Genomic DNA, 19,257 nt, shown 5'->3' with positions numbered 1-19,257 from the left:
CACTCATCCGTACCACTTCAAGGTTCGGATATTTACTCGATAAACAAAAAAATGAGAGCATAAACTCATATTCTAAATTGATAACCTTTCATAAGTATTATTAAATTCCTCCATAGGTGAAAGCAGAAAGTTATGAGAAGCAAAACTATCAGCCATTTAATAAACCGATGAATAGAAAGACTACCAACCATTTAATAGACTTAAATCGAAGGCTCGGAGCTACTTTCCCGTTGTTTTTACAGCCTATCTATATTACGAACATTGTTGACGAGGGCATATTTATGATGTGTTTCAATGTCGTTTATGAACCATATTTAACCAGCAACGACCAGAACTGAACGGCTCTTTAAATAGAATCAACCAGATTTTATAAATAGGTTTCTTTGATATATGTTAATAGTAAGGGAGGTGAATGAAAGAACCGATAGAGCGACGACTTAAATGTTTTAAATTCTTTGCAATATTTCTTTATGTCCTTTTATGATGTGGATTAAAATCTTGTCACGATTCGACTTTGCTTTCATCTTTCATACTTTGGAGGTCGATAAAATAAATAACAGTTAAGTACTGTGATTTATATAATAGTCTATAACCCTAAACCCCAAAATATCTTGGTCTGGTTCATGTGTTAGAAATCGATATTTACATAGGTACAAAACCAATTGTTTGTAGGCGTGAGTTATTGTTGATAAAAATTACTATCGGCGAATAGAAAAACGAGAAGCAACTTAACTCATAGTGGGGATTGCTCAAGGATCATAGAGACTTGATTACACCACACTTTAATATACTATATATACGCACATTAATGGTTAGAATATTGGGTTCATGAACGTACGGTAGTGGGTTCGATTTCAGAATCAGTAGACTCACAGTATTCTTAGAAAGACAATTCTTTTCACATTATTCGAATGCTCTCTGCTGAAAATGAATTAAATCTGTTGCCACACTCCACAGGTGTTTATCTCAAAGTCTTTAAAATGCAAGATATCAACGAATCTTTAATACTACGAGATATATACTGGATGACGTTCTTGTTCAACATTAATCTATAGTCGTAGTCAGTCCTTATTTTCCCCTTTCATTCATATAAAATTAACAGATATATATATATATATATACATATACGTACACTTTGGTCTCTTATATGTATGTGTGTGTGTGTATATATATATATATATAAACACGCATATAAGCCATGTATATGTGTTCATTTCTGGGCACGTATGTATATGTATATACAACATTAGCACGAGGCAAGAATTTATTTAGTGTGAATGGAAAACTGTAAATTGATCCGATATAATAAGATGATAGTAACTTATTTTATTTATCCCTGTGGGGATGAAATGCATATTTATTCCAATATAATTGTTATTGTTTAATCTCATATTCAGATTCAATTGAGCTTGATAAACATGAAACTGATCCCACACATGACCAACTTGTCTTATTTCAGACAGTGTATCTACAATTCCATTATCTAATGCAACCTCATTTTTTTTTTGAAGAGGTTGAGATGCAGATATAGTTTCATATATACGTGTCATTTTGGCAAAAGCCAACAAGGTTGAGCATGGTGACTTGAAAGGAGAGGGACCTGAAGGGAATTGTGAATTGAAAAGAGCATGAGTGAGTACTTGTGAATTGAAGAGAGAGTAATGTGAATTAGAAGCAGAGAGTATGATATTGAAGAAGAAGCATGATGTGTTGCAAGTTGGGAGCATGAGGAATGGAGAAACCACCGACTGTATCAAAGAAAGATCATAGGGAATTGCAGGGATATCATGATGCAATGAGAGCATGATGGGTTGAAAGGAGGGCATTGTGAATTGAAGGTAACGTATAGAGAAATGAAAAGAGGATGAGCAATTGAGGGGGTAGCACAATGAATAGAAAGGAAAGCAGACTGAATTGAAGGAAGACCATAGTGAATCGACTAGGCCTATAATATCACTAGTAAGTTTCATGGCCATAGACAGACATGTACAAATATAGAGGTTGTTGCCATCGTTATTTTTCTGGAGAAAGACTTTGCGACTGAAAGACGGTTCTATGTCGAAAGAAGCCGATTTTATGACAATGTTTGACGTGTACAGTATTTATCGTCTTAGAAGGGTTAAAGGCAAGATTGACTACAGCGAGATTTGAACTTAGAGCACAGAGAACTATTACTAGTACAGCATTCATTTTATCTGAATATTGTAATGAGCCAGCCAAGCTGTCGCCTTATATCTAATGTTCTATTATTAATTATGTCCTTTCTGTTGTTAGAGGATGAACTACATATGTATTCAATTATTGATTTTTTTTTTAAATATTGAATCACCGTCACCAATGTGCAGTGTAGGAGGGGGATCATAGGGAATTAACCCATTGACTCGGCCACGTTACATGGCGGGTATTTATGTTCTTGACTCTCGGATTAATGAAATGCAGATTTATTCAAATATTGATTTCCGACATTGACAAATAACCACCAATTATATAAGAAAAGAGAGAGAGAGAGAGAGAGAGAGAGAGAATGAGATAACGAATCTACCAAACATTAGATGAGAGATATTTACTTTATTTAACCGACAGATAAAATATAGTTAGATTCAAGTATACTTGTTGTGGTTCTTTTTTTTATCTCTGATCAACGTTGATCAAACAGACCTACAATTCAAAGGCGTTTCAGCTGTGACCATCCCGCCTTTTAGTGGCATCTGTAATTACATTATCTAATGTTACTCTTTTTTCATTAAAGCCGATAGGATATATTTAGCTCTTATTTCTAAAAGTTCGCTAGACTACGTAGAAACTCCCTTGTTTGTAGGAAGAACGTACATGTTTGTGTCTGTTTGAGTTTCTGTGTTCGAGTGAGGGTGAGTGTTCCTGTGTGGGGGCATGTGAAGTACAAGTCGGAAGAAAAGTTGTATCATCGGCTGCGGCTTTCGAACACCGCGTCTGCTGTAGACCGCAGAGCTGTACTGACCACTAACAACTTTCATTCTCCCTTCAACAAATTTGCTGGGAGGTAGTACATACCTCTCCATCCATATTTGCCTTTTCAAGTAAAACTTCAAAAGTTGATGAAGGCTCGGCCGTTGAGGACGATGTCTCTGATCACTCTATGTTTCTCGTCCCACAACTTAAGCACTTTCTAAGGTTATTAGACAGCTAAAGCGAAGGTCATTAGACAGACAAAAACTGTCTGCTCTTCTCGGTCAAAGGAAGCCGGTGGGACAATCTACAGAATGGACAATGAGGATAATGATAATAACTATGGTGATTTCTTTTATAGTAATAAATATTGATGCTTAATAATGATGAAAATAATAATGGCAATAATGAAAGTAAAGATAATGATGTATTAATGTTTGTTTCCTACAGCATTGCAAATGTTTTTTCTTTGAATTTACAAGTTTAGTAGTAGTTGTGATTGTTGTTGTTGTTGTTGTTGTTGTTGCTGTTGCTGCAGTTGTGGCTGATTTCGTGGTAGGATAATGATGATGATGATGATGATGACGACGACGACGTGGACAATGACGATGATGATGACAACGTTGACCAGTGTCTACACTTCATCCTATAACGCCGACAAGAACCGGCGTAACCGATGTATCACTACCACTACTATAACACTACCACTTCAACTACTACTACTACTACTACTACTACTAATAATAATAATAATAATAATAATAATAATAATAATACCATCATCACTAATAATACTACTACTACTATTACTACTACTACTACTACTCACTGCTGCCAGCATATCTGGTAATTTCCTAATATTTCATTTCATTGTCATTTCCGTATATTTTTTTATGTCACACTGAGATAATTGTATTAAGCTGCATTAGCAAGAAAACATTCCAGAACCTGCTTTATGTAACAGCCAAACATGTTTGCCGACATACGTCACTCAGTTTTATTACTGCTTTCTGTCGTTACCTACATATACACTAAATTTATATGTGTTGTTACGACATATTACTCTGCCAACAATGCAATAACACTGCTTTCTTAATATCTTCCTTGTTTAATACATTACTAGCATAAAACAGATATTACAACTTTTGCATACGATACACGCAAAAATAACAGAGGAGTTGTAACTTTAAGGGTCGTTGCTAAGAATGGTGTTGCATTCAAGTTTTCTATTGCTTCCTTTGTTTTTCGAACTCCATATATTATATGTATGTAAACTATAGAATAGTTTGAACTGATGCTGATGGAGTTCATATATAAATATGATTTATAAAAAGATCCTATGGCATATATGAGTTTTTTTTTCTTACCTACTTTGGCATGCATCCAGCTGATGAGATTTTTTTCTAGTACTTTGCAGTTGTATTGCTCATATATGTGTGTGTAAATGTATGTGTGTGTGTGTGTGTTGTGTGTGTGTGTGTGTGTGTTAAGTAAGTTTAGTTTGAGTAAGTTTAAGAAAACAAAGGGAACATTTACTCAGAACTGCGGTAAGAGCAAAATGCATTGTAAAATACAAGATGATTGAGAAGTCAAGTGGTGATGATGGGTTATACATCTAGTTGAATATGCATTTTATGTATGAGTGTGAGTGTAAATATTTACACACACAAATGTGTGTATATGTATGCGTGCGGGTACGCATGTTTAGAGCTTTGGGCTCACAATCATAAGGTAGTGAGTTCGATTCACGTACCGGGTTGTGTGTTGTGTTCTTGAGCAAGACACTTTATTTCACGTTGCCCCAGTCCACTCAGCTGTAGAAATGAGTTGCCACGTCATTGGTGCCAAGCTGTATCGGCCTTTGCCTTTCTTTTGGGCAACATTTGTAGTTTTGAGAGGGGAGGCTGGTATGCATAGGCGGGTGCTGGTTTTCCATAAACAATTTTTCCCGGATTTGTACCTCAGGGGAGCATTTTCTAGGTGCAATCCCATGGTCATTCATGACCGAGAGGAGCTTTACCCTTTGCCCTGATTGCAACATACTATATAACTAATAATTATCAACCCTGGAGACAAAAACATTTCCCTGCATCGCATAAATATCCTCAGTTCTTCATTAAGAATAATATTAAAGTTAACTACAGTTGCTTGGAAGATATATCCAAAATACGTAAGCAGAACCAATGTCGTAGAAACGTAAACACTTAAGCGCATCCTCTTAAAACATTACTAAGATAAAAAATAAATGCGCCCTTTTAAAACCTAGCCAGGCTCATGGGCCCGGTTTCCCAGTTTCAATGATGTATGTATTCCCCAGCTGGACGGGACGCCAGTCCACCGCAGCGTTACTCATTTTTGCCAGCTGAGTGGACTGCAGCAACATGAAATGAAGTGTTTTGCTCAAGAACACAACGCGTCGCCCGGTCCAGGAATCGAAACCACAATCTTACGATCATGACGCTGACACCCTAACCACTAAGCCACGCGCCTCCACTAAAACATTACTAAATATAGCATTTCCTCAAAACAGGCTTGTGCTTATAGTAAAACTAGCATTCGTAAAAGATACCGAAGAAAATATATAGGAGTTGAGGAGCACATTTAAACTCAAACATTCATAGTACGCTCAATTTTTAGATCCTTCCCTCTCCCAATACATCTGAAAACTGAAGGAATGTGAAATGAATAACATTATACAAGACTCTGGAACATTCCAATGAAGTACAACTTCATATCCCGATGTATCAAAGTGATGCAATTTATGTTTGAATATGTAGTATAACATTTTACAGGGCTTCTTGAAGTTAAACACAAACAATGAGTTGCTGTTTATGTGTAGGCATTTGAATTAATTTCTCCTAAAGAAAAAATTCAAGTTTCATAGATACTTCTAACTGCATGGCTAATGACCATGAAGATGGGGATTGGCCGGTTTGGCCTCAGAGACCCTGCAGCACCAATACAGCAATAATTTTCATGTGTTTTGCTCTTCGTTGTATACTAGACATTAATAGAAACGTTTTGAAGCAGAAACGCGTTTCAGGCCTACAAACTGGCCCAAAAATATGTATATAGATTGCTATAGTGCGCCTGTCGATTGCTCTTTCTCAAATAAAATATTTCAATCTATTTTTTTATGCCAATTTATTTAATAGCTACTTGCTGAATACCCCGTCGTTGCCGGGCAGTTTTTACAATTGAATGTCTTATACAAATTTTTGTTTATTCTATGTCAGACCATGCCTTCCCCAACAGACACGCATCTTGATCTGGACAGACTTGTGCAATTTTTAGCAAACAACTTCGTTGAGGTTGTTTTTCTTTTTAGATTATTTACATAGTCTGTTCGGCCGTTTCACGTGACTTTATTCATTAAAACTTAGAACTTCAGAAGTACTTACAAGTTTGGCCGTTGTAATGTTTTGTTTTCGTTTGTTTAATAACAAATTTCTCCTCGTAATGATTTTGTGATAGACAGCTGTCGTGCAGAAAGTGCCAGCTTCCAGATCCTATTTTCCGGTTAGATAAAACTGAGTAAACTTTAAATTATTTCAATATACCAAATTTGAAAATTTTGAAGTAATTTTAAAATTTCACAATATGTGACAGCAACAAGGAAGACCATACCAAAGTAGAGAGAGACATACCGTTATAGGACGTCACACACACACACTCACACATACACACACACAAACACACACACACACACACAAACACACACACACATACACACACACATACATACATACACACACGCGCGCTCTTACACACACATGCAAGCACACATACTGAAACACACACTCATACTTTTACATGGTAATCACGAGTTTAAAAGGGTGTATAGTAGACATATGTATGTATGTACGCATGTATGTATATATATATGTGTGTGTGTGTGTGTGTATGTGTGTGTGTTTGTGTGTGTGTGTGTGTGTGTGTCTGTGTCTGTATGTGAGTGTTTCTTTGCGATGGATAGCGGAAAAGCCACTTACCGCTCTTTCCTTAAAACTACATACTCCTCACTTATTTCTCACATCTTCCTCGGAGTTTTAAAAGTTAGTTATGTGTATGTGCATATGTGTGTGCATGCTTGTATTCTCTCTCTCTTACTCTTTTACTTGTTTCAGTCATTTGACTGCGGCCATGCTGGAGCACCGCCTTTAGTCGAGCAGATCGACCCCGGGACTTATTCTTTGTAAGCCCAGTACTTATTCTATCGGTCTATTTTGCCGAACCGCTAAATGACGGGGACGTAAACACACCAGCATCGGTTGTCGAGCAATGCTAGGGGGACAAACACAGACACACAACCCCCCCACACACACACACACATATACATATATATACATATATACGACAGGTTTCTTTCAGTTTCCGTCTACCAAATCCACTCACAAGGCATTGGTCGGCCCGGGGCTATAGCATAAGATACTTGCCCAAGACGCCACGCAGTGGGACAGAACCCGGAACCATGTGGTTGGTTAGCAAGCTACTTACCACACAGCCACTCCTGCGCCTATATCTATGTATCTATGTAATCTATGTATTTAAGAAAGTATGTATGCAGCCTCGCGTGTATATCTGTGAATGACAGCTATATTAAAATCCCATTGCCACTCCATAACTGTTACTTACACACGGTTGTTCTCCGCTTCCCTGGTATCAGCCACACTCACTTTGCCACCACATTTCCCTCACACTAACATTCTTTGCACCCTTCTCATTTTATCAAATAATAATATAATCCCACCACCTAGATTTGCAGATTTTTATTGAAATCCAATTAGCCTTTAATTGAACTGGATGTTCATCCAGTTTTGTCAAGGTTGGTTCACTGGTGTAGACAGCAAGATGGTAACAGGTAGATCGACTGACAGAAATTGCCATTTAAATATAAGATTTCATTTCATTTTCACTTCTTTTTAATTATTTTGTTGCTTTTTTTAACGTTTCCTGGCGTTTTCGACAATTACTCATCTTCTTCTCTGGATTAAAACTGAATAATCTTTATATATAAAAGAAAAGTTGTGAGGTTTCTGTCTCCTACCATTTAGATTCCTAACTACTCCCACATTTTGCCGTGCAGTTTAACCAAAACCGGGTATCTTATAGTCGTGATTCATATCGAGCCCTTCTGGGTATTAGCGCGCGTCTACGATGAGTCTACGATTTTTTAAAATATTTACCATCATTTTTTCCATTTTAATGCATTTTTTCGCTATTATATAAGGGAAGTAACTCTCTAAAAATGTCTACGATGAGTCAACGATTTAAAAAAATTTACCATCATTTTTTTTCCATTTTTAAATGCACTTTTTTGCTATTTTTTGGCTAAAGTGCTTATATAGTTATTTCCCTTACAAACCCGAGCAACGCCGGGTGATACTGCTAGTTTATTATAAAATTGTATTGTTAACACTCACACGTTGGTACGTATTAAATCAGTCTGGGATTGATTAAAATGTAATTTAAGGTTTCCCAAATAGTAAGATAGAAAGAGACACAAAGACGGCTACCTTGAAAGATTGGAAGATTTACGATTTCACAGGCAGAGAGTTAAAAGCGATTTCAAACTCTTATCAATATATTTGTTTTTGTTTGCACGATTCGTAGGTATTGTAACGAAGCTAAATAGCACTGCGTTATTATGAATGACGTATACGGTTTTATCAGACTTAGTCAATACTCTATGAAATTTCAACAAATGTTTTTCATATAATGTTAAGAATAAATACTAAATATTTAATTAATATAATCAATACGAAAGCAGGCAAACAAACTGACTAACGCACGCTTAGGCAAGAAGCAGACATTGACATACAAGCAAACAATTAGACAGACAGACAGATAGATAGATAGATAGATAGATAGATAGATAGATAGATAGATAGATAGATAGATAGATAGACAGACAGACAGACAGACAGACAGATAGACAGACGGACGGACGGACGGACGGACGGACGGACAGGCAGGCAGGCAGTCAGGTAGGCAGGCAGACAGAGACAGACAGACAGAGACAGACAGACAGATTGATAGACAGATAGATAGATAGATAGATAGATAGATAGATAGATAGATAGATAGATAAACAATCAGATAGATAGATAGATAGATAGATAGATAGATAGATAGATAGATAGATAGATAGATAGATAGATATGCAGACAGATAGACGGACGAATGGGCTTGGGTGGGTGGATGCATGGATGGATAGATAGATAGATAGATAGATAGATAGACAGACAGATTACGCTGCTATAACTGTTAAGCTCATCTGGTCATTACATTATAGTAATGGCCCTTTATAAATCATTTGTTTTCCTCTTTCGATCTATCAAATGACAAACCTAACAATTATTGATGATCTACCACTATTATTCTGAAGTAGACAGCCATTTTTGTAACAATGCCGACAGCAAGATCAGCAGCATCGACACTGAGACAATGAGTAGAATCTCTACGTGGTCGCTCAATATAGCAGAAATAGCAGACAATTTTGCTCAAACCACAACTTACAATGATCGATTTGTCAGAAATGGCAAATTTCCACCAAATCACGCCTCACTAGGCTCAGCCTACCAGCCATAGCAAACAATGCGTTTATCTCTACACCTTACAAGAATCAATTTACTAGAAATAGCGCAAAAATTTCCTTCAAACCACATATTACCTTTTAAGAAAACGGGCACAGTACAGGTGTCCTTCTTTTTTCAGAAAATAACACTAAATCTAAAATAAGATTGGAGGACCGTTCTTTGAGCGAGTTTGATCATAGATCTCCTTGATTAAAACTGCTCTTGGATTAACATTAGCAACATCTTTTGTTCATATTGTTGTCAACATGTGTTATGACTTGTTCTTGTATGAGTGACGTACCTACGTATGAAATTATTACTTGTATTTCTCGGGAGTGGAGCTACCATTGTACGTGTGTACATGTGTGAATGTGTGTAATACTGATTTTTGCTTTTGTATTTCTGATAAAATAATAAGCACAAATAGTGATATGGTAAACAGCCAGACTCACACGCTCACACACATACAATGTTACACACGCAATGTTTTTTTTTTATTGTTACCTTGGCTAAGTGCTGGTTGTTACAGAAAAGATGTTTTCCAACTAGGTACGCTATTCTTAATCAGTGCTCACCCGTCGTCGGGTATTTCACACAGTGTTTCCAGAATCCACGAATGCACATGTCGAAAGCCTTTGTAAAGCCTATCCAAACCATGCACGAGTTTTTTGGGGGGTTTTTTTTTGTACCGTTTGCAGTTCTTCTTTGGTGCCCTTAGGTCCTTTTCGGCATCCATTTTGTTCTACTGGAGGTAGATTGTTTTCTGCAAGGAACATATAGACAATCAATAGGTCGGTAATTGCCAACCTAATTGCCCTTTGACCGATCTTTCGTCAACAATGTTGTCTTTCCCTCTACAATACATTCCGGAACTGTACCACTCTGTAAGTAATTGTATAATAACAACGCAATTCGCTCGTATGTTGACCTAAACCACTTGAGCCAGTAACCTTGAATTCTTTCTGGTCCTGCAGCTTTTCAGTTTAGCAGCTTTGATACTTGTGCATTTGCATCTTTCGTCGTTACGCGTACATGGTCCTGTCGTGTGTTATTATTATTAGAGGTCGACTTTGCCTTTCATCCTTTCGGGGTCGATAAATTAAGTACCATTTACGCACTGGGGTCGATATAATCGACTTAATCCGTTTGTCTGTCCTTGTTTGTCCCTTCTATGTTTAGCCCCTTGTGGGCAGTAAAAGAAATAAAAAATCATTTTTACTGAGAGAGATCGCAACACATGCCATCTAAGTGACGCTAGAGTATAAATATACGAAGCCCAGTATACCCATCACGACTACCCGTCTGATAAGGCTGCACCAGACATAGGCATTACAACCATGTGTATGTAACATGGTGATCTCATGTCAAGATAAACAGCACATGACCTTGCAGTCGAGTAGCCCATCCAACTGAAAATGTTCCCATTTATTATTATTATTATTATTATTATTATTATTATTATTATTAATATTATTATCATCATCATCATCATCATCATCATCATCATCATCATCATCATCATCATCATTATCATCATCATCATCATCATTATTTCAGACGGCGACCTGGTAGAATCGTTAACACACCGGGCAAAGTGCTTAGCGCCATTTCGTCTGCCGTTACGTTCTGAGTTCAAATTCCACCGAGGTCGACTTTGCCTTTCATCCTTTCGGAGGGTCTATAAATTAAGTACCAGTTGCATACTGGGGTCAATCTTATCGACTGGCCCATTCCCCAAAAATTTCAGGCCTTGTCCCTATAGTAGAAAGGATTATATTATTATTATTATTATTATTATTATTATTATTATTATTATTATTATTACCATAATCATCATCATGAACACCATTATGACCTCGGGGAGTATGATACTAATGTTATTTAAATTTTACTTGCCACCATTGTTGCCGTCGATGTTGTTTTAAATAATAGGATTATTGCCTTATTATGTATAATAGCATCGGTCATTTAATCTATATTGTTATCATCAGCGTTGCTCATTCCACTGGTAATCGTCTTTGAAAGCTTTATAACGTACCATATGGGTGACATTTATGTGCTATGGAATCGTAGATGAAACTTTAATATGAAAGAACTATCCCTTTATTCATACATTCATACATTCATTTCTTGTGACTTTTTAAATCGATAGCTAGAATGAAAGACGTCTGGGCATACGAGTTTATTGCTGAATTGAAAAGCAGAGATAAATTATGAGAATTGCGGTAGAGCAGGCGAAACCAGGTTATGAAAAAAAAACTCACATACAGAACGATTACGACATAACCAGTTATCATGGAGATTATTCAGGCGTATTGATTGATAGAGCAGAGACGGTTTTGGTATTCAAGAGGGTAATTGTTGAGTTTAGTTCATTGATGGAACAGAATAACTTTGAGATAGTGAGCGAGCTAAGGATATAAATAGATCAGAGATCAATTTGAATGTTGTCAGACATAGTTGAAAACTAGTGATACGAGCGGGGTTGTGTGCGATAAGAAGTTTTCTTCCCAACCGCATGTTTCCGGGTTCAGTACCACCGCGTGCATATTGAACAAAAGTTAGGCGTAGGAGTGGCTGTGTGGTAAGTAGCTTGCTTACCAGCCACATAGTTCCGGATTCAGTGCCACTGCGTGGCACCTTGGGCAAGTATCTTCTACTATAGCCTCAGGCCGACTAATGCATTGTGAGTGGATTTGGTAGACGGAAATTGAAAGAAACCCGTGTATATATATATATATATATATATATGTATGTATGTATATATATATATGTATGTATGTGTGTGTATATGTTTGTGTGGCTGTGTTTGTCCCCTCCCCCCAACATCACTTGACAGCCGATGTTGATGTGTTTACGTCCCCGTAACTTAGCCGTTCGGCAAGAGAGACCGATACAATAATTACTAGACTTACAAAGAATAAGTCTGGAGTCGATTTGCTCGACTAAGGGAGGTGATCCAGCACGGCCACAGTCAAATGACTGAAACAAGTAAAAGAGTATAGCCCGGACCAACTAAAACACAGTGAGAAGATTAGGTCGACGGAAACTGAAAAAGACTTGTTTGATGTGTGTGTGTGCGCGCGCGCAAATGTCTTTGTTTATTGTGTTTGTCCCCACCGCCAATTGACAACTGGTGTTGGTTTGTTTACGTCTCCGTGTCATAGCAGTTCGGACAACGAATCCGATAGAACGAGTACCAAGTTTTAAAGAAATGGATTTATTCGACGTATAACACTTTAAGGCGGTGTCCCAGCATGGCTGCAGTGCAATGACCGGAATCCGGAAAAAGATAAAAGATAAAAGATATAATAGTTGTGTTTGAAGTATCAGAGGTGATCGATGAGTTTATGTCATTGGCTCATTTGATGACAGAAGTTTTAACTGCTTGGTTTTCGTGCGTATGGAAGGTTGTGCAGCTCATAACACATTGTTTCTTTAATATTTATAAAGATGAATTCCGCTGGGGTTGGCTTTGCCTTTCATCCTTTTGGGGTTGATAAATTAAGTACCAGTTGCGTACCGGGGTCGATCTAATTGACTGGCCTCCTCCCCAAAAAATTCGAGCCTTGTACCTCGAGTAGAAAAGAATATCTATAAGGATGAAGGTGAGCTGCCTACATTGATTGTGGATGACGCACATCTACTGAAATGTCCAGGAGACCTGACAGGTGGTAATTAGTTTGAACTGTTAAAGTGACAAAAGGATATGAGTAAGTGAAAAGTCAAGTTACCTTAACGAGTCATGCAGACTCACAAGGACCGATTTTTGCGGTTTCTATGGCGGGATGCAGGCCTACTCATTTTTACCAGATGAGTGGACTGGAACAACGTGATATAAAGTTGTTTTTTTTTTGCTCAAGAACACAACGCGTCGCCTGGTCTAGGAATGGGAACCACAATCTTACGATAATTAGTCCAACACCCTAACCTCGAAGGTACGCGCCTCCACAGTAGTATATGAGAGACGGGTAGAACCCCTAAGCGAACAGGTATGATTATATGGCCTCTGGTACTTTAATGTCGTTATTCGCTGTTTCAGAAAATTCTTGTATAATTACTCCGTTAGAATTATCTGCTATGAACCACAAGATCAACAGATAAGGAAATCACACAGATGTGGTCATCTAAGTGACCGTTTATGTATAAACACTGCGTTACAATTTTCCAGACCTAGTGATTATAAATCATGTACTTCGCTCTTTTGTACTGAGTTCTTTCTGCTGCTCACAGATAATTCCTATTGCGGTACATGTATACAGAGAATGATCGCACCTATAATGTTTCTTATGTCTATACGGAGAGGAAAAGTGATGAAGTAGAAATATAGCTGTAATCGCCAGTTTCAACAACACCTTAAAATACAGTTGCTAAATGGTGGTGACAGAGAAGAGAGCTTCCGGTGGAATAAGAATATAGTTAAACACACTGTTTAGATTTTATTTTTCTAGAAAAAAATTGAAGAATCTAGAGAGGGTATTTGCTGGCGCGAGTTTTACTAATTCATGGTGATGAAGGAAAGACTGTGAGAACCGTTTGCCTTAATATTGGGTTGTCCGGAAAGTTTGTGCCGATTTATAGTAGCTTAGATTTCGACTTATTTTAGAACATGGTTGAGTCCATAAAATAGGATTCGACTACACCTCCATTTAGAGCACATTTTAAGCTATCTTTTCGTGGAAGAAGGTTTATGTTCCTATGACCTGTGTTAATTCTGTAACCCTTTAAAATGGAAGATAAGAAAGTTCATTTTCGGCACTTGATGCTTTAGGAACCAGACAAAAGTTGCTGCAGCTTGGCTGGGATGTGCTACCCCACCCTCCATATTCACCAGATGTTGCACCTTCGGATTTCTACTTATTCAGGTCTCTGCAGAATAGTCTTAATAGTAAACATTTCAATTCCTTGGATGACGTAAAAAGATACCTTGATGAATTCTTTGCCATGAAACCACCTCAATTCTTGGAAGAGGGCATTTTCAAGGTAAAGGAAAGAGGGGGACGCATTGTGCAACAAATTGGTTCATATTTGGTTGATTAAAAATTTAATGGCAAGTATTTATTAACCTTTTTCTTTCCTTTAAAAATCGGAATGAACTTTCCGGACAACCCAATAGATTAAAAATGGTACTGGAGAAGTTTACGTACCAGGCGACTGTATAGACATAGGGACGAAAGAAATTGAGTAAGGAAGAAAACAATTCAAGACGATTTATAGGGTAATGTGAAATAGAATGAACAACAAATGCGGCGATTTTATCTACAGAGATCTTCTTCACAGCCTTGTTCGTTGCAGGGTGCGTTGTAGGTGGATTCTGTAAAGTTAAGAAAGCAACAAGTCAGACAGAATATGAGTTTGCAATTTGGGAAGTGTGAACGATATCGTAGGCTGTGCTAACAAATATGCTACGAAAGGAGAAATATTTCGCCTGCTTGTGGAGTTTGCATTATTTGTTGTGATGCGTCCAAATTGGTACAAGCAGTGTTTGATTGCCTCAGTGCGTTGTAAGCACTGATCTTCAATTTTAAAATTGCGTATGCGAGGGTGTGTATCGAACACGTTTAGAAGGAGAGTATAGGTCATTTCTATGTTTGTATGTGAATGTAATGGGGGGGGTGTACGCAAGTAAATGACTTATTGGGCCATTGGATCTCTCTTTGGGATCAGCATATTCAATCAGGTTATTTATCTCAGAAATGCGATTGTAACATATAAATGCATGTTGGAGTAAGTGAGTGTGTGTGTGTATGTGTGTCTGTGTGTCAGTGTGTGTGTCTGTCTCTGTGTGTGTGTGTGTGTGTGTGTGTTTGTGTGTATGTGTGTGTGTGTGTGTGTGTGTGTGTGTGTGTGTGTGTGTGTGTGTGTGTGTAGAGTCAGAAAAATTTAGAAGGAAAGAGAAAGATAGAAAAAAGCGAGCGTCCACGCGATACATAAAAGTCGATATGCCATGTACTTTATGTATATGTTACGCGTCGGATTATTTTTCTGTTTTCTCATTATTTATTGATTTACAGTTGTGGATTGTTATTAGAATTTATCCACGTTTGAAGATATCAATATGTAGATTAAATTGTATATTCAGTAATTTCAACGAGCTTTGATCACAATCCAGCCCAGAGTGTTATCAATCACGTCAGAGAGAATAATTTAGAATGGGGGAATTTTAGTCATTGAATTCTACTCTGTGTTGAGTTGTTCTTTACTCATATTTCCAACGGACACGGCTCTCTAGATTCCAACTATAGGCCCCATTTGGATTCAAATAATTCTATAGTACTTGGCATGCATGATACATCAATACTATACAAGTAACTGAATACTGAAAATTGCTTCCATTAATAGGATGTAAAGAGATATGACATATTGATTTGAATGGCTACTTAATTTGCCAAGGGACGACAGAAATTAATTGTTAACGTTGGCCTGTAGTGAAATAATATTTCATCGTACATAACGTAACTGTCATCCAACAATGGACGATTATACATATTTCTGAGCCGTAAAATATTTCAAGGGAGATAACTTTGTTAACGAACAATAAAGTGGCTTATCAACCATTTTATGAAGTAACAAAAATGAAAGCTGAATTATCTTGTTCAATTACACATATTACTTTGAAATTAGATGAAAATACGTTACTTTTTCTATCCTTTTCTTAATGAATATCATCAGATGTATTTCGTTTCTCTCTCTCTCTCACCCCACTCTCTCTCTCTCTCACACCGTTTCACTTTCTCTCTTTATATCTCTTTCTCTTTCGCTCTCTCTCTTTCTCCCTTTGTCGAGCCTGTTCCATTCAACACGCAGTAATAAAGAGGAGAAAAGAGCTTTGAAATTTGTTTATTGTAAATGAAAAGTACTCAGTAATCCAACAAAACCGTTAATATAACTATGCTAGAATCCTATATTTGTGAGAAATAATTATTTTTTATGTTAATAATAATTTATGACTTCGGCAATGCGCCAACATCAGAAGACCATAAGAATGAATTGACCGCAGTGCTCGCTTAGTACTTGCTTTATAGAACTCACAGGGAATACAAACAAAGTCAGCCTAAGTGAGATTTACCACTCTACTATGCCTCCACCTTTCCGTATTAACAATGCTAATGATATACTTGAATATATATTGTTTCCATAAATATATTGCACAAGATAAAACCCATACCTAAAGTGGAGTTCGTGGAGGCGCGTGGCTTAGTGGTTAGGGTGTCAGCACCATGAGCGTAAGATTGTGGTTTCGATTCCTGGACCGGGCGACACGTTGTGCTCTTGAGCAAAACACTTAATTTCACGTTGCTTCACTCCACTCAGCTGGCAAAAATGAGTAACGCTGCAATGGACTGGCGTCCCGTCTAGCTGGGGAACACATACGCCATTTAAACCGGGAAACCGGGCCCATGAGCCTGGTTAGGCTTTAAAAGAGCGCATTTATTTTATTAAAGTGGAGTTCGTTCTTGTAAGCGTGATCTGAAGAGGCACGGAGCATAAATATGTACTTAAGTATATGGAAGTTGTATCCCTTGAAGTCTGTTTACTGATATGTTCCCTATACAAACCTAGTGGGTGGATAGGTGGATGGATAGATTGTTACACAGACCGACAGACAGACAAACAGATAGATTGATAGATAGATAGATAGATAGATAGATAGATAGATAGATAGATAGATAGATAGATAGATAGATTATGTCTATTAATACATCCATGTGGTTTAAAATGATGGTGCATGGTTATTTCGTTATCATAAGGCTGAGGTTGCTTTTAAAGAGTAAGTGTATATTACTGTCATCTCTAGCGGACGAGTATCCATCACCGAGGATGACCACAAAGAGATCGAAACCGTACAGTCTAGTTGTCTTGCGGCTGGAAGGTGGAGGGGTTCATTCCCCTGTTTGCGATATATACATACATGCATACATATATATATATATATATATATATATATATATATATATATATATAATATATATATATATATATATATATATCGGGTGCAGATTGCATCGAATAACCAGCTGAAGGGGGCGTCCTCCCGGGCTTAGTAATAGCAGTAACGTCTGTTCCTACGGAACAGGTTGTAAAAGTGGCAATACACGTTACTTCTATATATTCATTGGTTTTTCTTTTAAGTGTTTTATTCCGATTATCTCTATACTCTCTTTACTCACTTTTGCCGAACCGCTAAGTTACGGGATGTAAACACACCACCAATAGTTGTCAAGCGATGTTGGGTGGGACAAACACAGACATACAAACATATATACACGCACATACATATATATATATAAACATATATAATTATGTATATATATATACATAATTTCATTTTTTTTTCATTCACTTGCTCATTTTAAAGTAGGTGTACTTATTCATATATATGTATTTACCTCCATTTGATTTCTTGGATTACATATTCAAGTAAACCTAATCAAAATACATTTTGGTTTTCAGAAACACATATTAATGTACATATATATACATATGTTAATGCGCGCGCGCATATGTGTGTATGTTTGTTATTTGATGTTTTTTATCATTTTCCAGAAAATAACAAAGAACTAGTGCTACATTTGAGTCAAACAGATGACGCAAATATTACTTTTTTTTTTACCTCTTACTTGTTTCAGTCATTAAACTGGGAACATGCTGAAGAATATTTAGTCAAATAACTGAGCCCCATTACTTTTGTTTTATTAAGCTTGGTACTTATTCTACCGGTCTCTTTGCCGAAACCGTTATGCTACGGAGACGTAAGTAAAGACACGGGCACCGGTTGTCAAGCAGTGGTGGTGGACAAACACAGGCAAAAAAATAAAAACAAACACAAAGACATACACACACACATATAAATATATATGCTGCGGGCTTCTTTCAGTTTCCGTCTACGAAATCCACTCACAAGGCTTTGGTCGGCAAGAAGCTATAGAAGACATACTTGACCATGGTTCCACGTAGTGGGATTGAACCTGGAACTATTTGGTTGGGAAACAGACTTCTTACCACACAACCACGCCTTCGCCTGCGTAAAATATATCATTTTGAGTTAACTTGGACTTTACGATTCGCCTTATGTATTTATTCAACCTAATTATACCTGCATATTCGTGGGGCTTCCACTCTGCTTTAAAAAGCTGCGACAGAAAACACTAAAACGCTTTCCCGTGAAGTTATATCAATTTTGGTATCATGTGTTTATGCTGTGGACATCTTAACTATACGGCCATGCCAATATAGATATCTTATTTTTATTTATGTATGCGCCGTTTTCAAGCCTAGCCAGGCTCATGGGCCCGGTTTCCTTGTTTCTGTGGCGTATGTGTTCCCCCCAGCCGGACAGGACGCCAGTCTATCGCAGCGTTACCCAAGAAACAGCAAAAGTGAGAGAAAGTTGGGGCGAAAGAGTACAAAAGTGGTGGCCACGAATCCCTGCTGGAGCCTTTAGGTGTTTTCGCTCAATAAACACACACAACACCCGGAATCGAAACCACGATTCTCCGACCGCGATTCCGCTGCCATAACCACTGAGCCATTGCGCCTCCAGAATATAGATATCTATATGAATGAAATTCTTATGGCCTTACGCAGGGAGTTCTATAAGTTTTAGTCTTACCTTTACACACCTAAATACACAACAATCATGCACACATATCCAGTATGTGTGCGTGTGTGTGTGTGTAGGCGTGAGAGAGAAAGAACGTTTTCATAAACAAACATTGAAGAGCCGAGAAATGACAGAGTACATTTCTAAAAT

The 19,257-nt window shown here is 37.4% G+C and overlaps 1 protein-coding gene across 1 annotated transcript in view; it reads left to right on the top strand.

Moving 5' to 3' along the window:
* LOC118763192 (potassium voltage-gated channel subfamily KQT member 2-like) overlaps positions 1-19,257 on the top strand; it is a 557,870-nt gene that overhangs the window by 453,955 nt on the left and 84,658 nt on the right. The gene's annotated exons all lie outside the window — the stretch shown is intronic.

Source organism: Octopus sinensis, linkage group LG4 (genome assembly GCF_006345805.1).
Source record: "Octopus sinensis linkage group LG4, ASM634580v1, whole genome shotgun sequence".
Taxonomy (NCBI): domain Eukaryota; kingdom Metazoa; phylum Mollusca; class Cephalopoda; order Octopoda; family Octopodidae; genus Octopus; species Octopus sinensis.
The sequence above is the reverse complement of the archived record's forward strand: the minus strand, read 5'-3'. Positions and strand labels throughout refer to the sequence as shown.